Genomic DNA, 4,645 nt, shown 5'->3' with positions numbered 1-4,645 from the left:
TTTCATTCTTTTAATTTGTTGTCTTATTTGAAGAATAAACTTTTAGAGCTGGAAATAAAATCGTTCCAATTTTGGGTTGGATCAGATTAATTCTCAAAGAGGAATCCCAAAGCTAGGGATAAAGCCCATTAAACCTGAGAAACTTTGTTGACTTACAATTGGTTTAGTTATTCATTTCCAGATCTGGCTGGACCACTTAAAGCACTATAAGGTCCTGCTTCTCATCTGCCAAAACTGCTCACTGTTCCAGGACCGTCCCAGCTTCTTTCCAATACTGAAAGTCATCTTCTTAAACCTCTCTCCTCCACCCTCGCTTCAATGAGTCATAATTTCTGAGCTCCAGGGTGTCGTATTTGGGGGTACCCCAAAGTGCCGTTGGGGACCCACACCCCACACTCCCACCATGGGCAATTGTCCTGCACTGGGAACCACCCGAAAATGTGATTTAAATTGCAAACTTCGGATGGTTTAGACTGTGTTACATCAATAATTATCCAGAAAAAGAATTAAAACCAATTGTAGCTTCTGGATAACTATTGTACAGACCCACACCAACTCCCCCCAACCCCAGGGAACTTCCAGTACCCCCCCCCCTCTGCCGACCACCCCTTTCCTTATGGGACTCCCTGACTCTTGCCCCATCCCTGCCTTGGGGATTCTCACACCTCCCTAAGGGACTACCCCCAATCCCAAGAGACTCCGCTCCCTGACGGGAACTCCCACTACTGTCAGACCTGACTCTCCACCCCCCTCCCCTGCCACAACAGGCCCAACTCTCGCCCCCACCACCCTCGGACCTGACCTGACACCCCTCCCCCGCACCAAAGACCAGACCTGACACTGTCCACTCCCACACCCCACAAGGCACAACTTGACCCGACAACCCTACCCTCCCCAAGACCTGTCCTGATACCACCCCCAGGCCCAAGCCAACATCCCACCCCCCAGGATTGTCAAAACCCGACGCCCAACCCTACCCACTTACCTTATGTATTTACCTTCTCCCTAGTTTGCCAAAGACCTTGTTGGACCTTTAAACTTACCTGATTTATGGCAGCTAGTGCTATAAAATAGGGGGACCGGCTTTCTTGCCTACGACACTACAGCTCTCTCAGCTCGGCCCCAGGGACGCACTTCACTGCCCAGATCTCACCTGGCCTGAGCCGAAAGGTCGGGCATGATAGGATTGCCAGGATTTCAAGGTAAGTACTTTCAAGCATAGTTGCAATCTGACTCAATTGCCAGTCCATCGGAAGTTATGGCCCAATGATGTGTGAGGAACTCAGTGACTTTTTTGTCACTAAGACTGAGACCATCCGATCAGTTGCCTCAGCCACCTCCATCCATTCCCCTAGATCACTGTGCCAAATTTAATCTAATGATTTCCCCCTTGTCCTAGCTGTGAATTTGGACCTTTCTCTAGTTTCTTTCCTGGCTCCACTCATGTTCTCCCTGAGCACATTTTGCTCATGAGACCCACTTCCTTCTCCCTGAATCCTATTCCCACTGAACTGCTGACCACTTGTTTTCCTTTCTTGGCTCCCATCTTAGCTGATATTGTTAGCATCCTCCCTCTCAATTCATTTCAAATCTGCCCTCATCCCTCTCCTCAAAGAAACCAACCCTTGACGCCCCGCTGTCCTTGCAAACTACTGCCCCATCTCCAATTTCCCTTTCCTCCCCAAAGCCCGTGAATGTGTTGTTGCTTGCCAACTCTGTTTCCATCTTTTTCAGAACTCCATGGGCAGGATTTTCCCAACGGGAGGCCATTGAGAGAGTCATTAAACTAATTAATGGAACTGCCTGTCCAACCTTAAGGTTGGTGAGCAGGCCGGGAATCCTGGCGGGCATTAGAAAAAGCATGAAACCCCATCCACGGGTGGGATGAGGTTTCATATAGGTTCTTAAAAATTTATTTAAAGTTTTTTAAAAAGTTATGGACATGTCCCAACTGATGTGACAGTGTCACATGACGGGACATGTCAGGGAATGTTTTTTTTTCTGATTTTAATAGCACTTAGCCTCAGGGAGATGAGTGTGCTCTTTCATGTGCACTCTTGGGTTTAGGGAACCCCCCCCACCCCCGCCCACACAGAGAGCACATAGTGCTTCCCTGCGGACGTCACGCTGGGCAGGCCTTAATTGGCCCACCCACGTAAAATGGCAGTGCGCCCCGATTGTGGATGCATGCCTGCACTTCAACTTTCCTCCCGATGGGGGGAAAATCCTGCCCCATGTTTGAGTCGCTCCAATCGTCATTCTACCCCTGCCAAAATACCAAAATGGTTCTTATCAAACTGCCAAATGACATCCCTATGTGATTGTGACAAAGATAAACTATCCCTTTTCGTCCTTGACCGATCAGGAGTCTTTGGTACAGTTGACCATACCATCCTGTTCCAACAACTCCTCCACCATCCAGTTGGTTGGGTCTGCACTCGCTTGCTTCCACTCTCATCTAACTAATTATATCGCCTGCAATGTCCTTTCTTCCCACTCCTGCACTGTTTCCTCTAGTCTGCCAAGGCCCCCTCCTATTTCTCATTTACTTGCTGCCCTTCAATGAGATCATCCAAAAACAGCATCAGTGTTCAAGTGTACACTGAGAATGCCCAACTCTACCTCTCTACTCCCTCTCTCAACTCCTCCACTTTCTCTAAATGATCAAACTCTTTATTCTGCATCCAGTACTGGATGGATAGAAATTTCTTTCAATTAAGAATTGGGAAGACCTGGCCATTGTCTTTGTTCCCTACTCCATTGCCACCCATTCCATCCCTACTCCCGAGGTTCTGGTGTAGCAATCCAGGACAAGCTTCTCCGAGGCTGTACCAGACGGTTCATAAACTTGTTCTGATGTCTGACCCTAAGATGAGCTTCCACTCACGTATCTGCACCATCACTAAGACCACTACCTGTCTTCTACTTAAGCAATTTCTTGATCTTAAAATTTTCATCCTTGTCTTCAAATCTTTCTGTGGTCTTCTCACTCCTTATATCTGTAATCCTCTCCAGCCCACAACTCTCTCAGATATCTGCACTCATCTAATTCTGGCCTCTTGAGCATCCCCAATTTTTGTTGCTCCATCATTGTTAGCTCTGTGCTCAGGTCTGGAATTCTTCCCCTAAACCTCTACAGCTCATTACCTTTCCTCCTTTAAGATGTTCTTTAAAATCTATCACTGTGATCAAGTTTTTGGCCACCCACCCTAATATCTTTCCATCTGGTTTGGTGTAAAACTTTGTTTTCTGATGCCCCTGTGGATAATTTTAATACGTTAAAGGTGCTATATAAAGACAAATTGTTGATACCGCGTGTGAACTGCTTGACCAATGTCTGCTCTTCATTATTTTCTTTATACCAATAGAGAGGATCAATATAAAAGGCAACTTTGGTCATCTGTTTCACATGCAAGTGGCTGAATAAAGTTCCATGGGGAATAAACATGAGGGATACAATTAATGGTGCATGTGATTTTTTTAGCATTGTACTTTGGATGCATTTAAACTATAAATTTATGCTTTGTGGTTTCCTTTTCTTGGGGACACAAAATGCTGTACAACTTTGGAGTTGGATCCAATCTTGCTCATCTTTCGAGGCAAAGATGACCATGTTCACCATCTGGGATGTTTGGTAGCATTCTGGTGGGTGTGCGACTGCTAAGGCCCATCAGCACCCAGAAGGTCCCGTCACAAATAGGACAGGATACGTGGAGGATTCTGAACTAGCTGCTGGCTCAGGATTTTCTCTCCATGCGTTTTCTCTGCCTCTGATATGCCCTTGCCTTTGAAGGAGGCAGCACGGTTTTTTAATTGGTTGCATCAGGTGCAGTAATCCTGGGTGAGCTTCTCCCAAGACTCGAAGTTAACATCAAAACTCCCAAAGTGAAACCTTTAGAATGTCCTTGTAGCACTTCCTTTGACTACCATGCGAGCATACTCCATACGAACATACAAATCAGAAGCAGGAGTAGGCCACTCAGCCCCTCGAGCCTGTTCCACCATTCAATAAGATCATGGCCTCTCTGATTGTAACCTCCAATCCACATTCCTGCCTACACTCGATAACCTTTCACCCCCTTGTTAATCAAGAATCTATCCACCTCCACCTTAGAAATATTCAAAGACTCTGCTCCCACTGCTCTTTGAGGAAGAGAGTTCCAAAAACTCACTACCCTCTGAGACAAAAAAATTCTCATCTTTCTTAAATGAGCAACCCCTTATTTTTAAACCATAACCCCTAGTTCTAGATTCTCCTACAAGAGGAAACATGATCTCCACATCCACCCTGTCAAGGCCCCTTCAGGATCTTAAAGGTTTCAATCAAGCCATCTCTTACTCTTCTAAACTCCAGTGGATACAAGCCTAACCTGTCCAACCTTTCCTCATAAGGCAACCCATCTATTCCTGGTATAAGTCTAGTAAACCTTCTCTGAATTGCTTCTAATGTATTTATATCCTTCCTTAAATAAGGAAAGCAATACTATACACAGAACTCCAGATGCGGCCTCATCAACACCCTGTACAACTGAAGCATAACCTCCCTGCTTTTGTAATCAATTTCCCTCACAATAAATAATAACATTCTATTAGCTTTCCTAATTACTTGCTGTACCTGCATACTAACCTTTTGTGATTCATGCAC

Source organism: Carcharodon carcharias, chromosome 16 (genome assembly GCF_017639515.1).
Source record: "Carcharodon carcharias isolate sCarCar2 chromosome 16, sCarCar2.pri, whole genome shotgun sequence".
Taxonomy (NCBI): Eukaryota; Metazoa; Chordata; class Chondrichthyes; order Lamniformes; family Lamnidae; genus Carcharodon; species Carcharodon carcharias.
Note: the sequence above shows the minus strand (reverse complement) of the source record.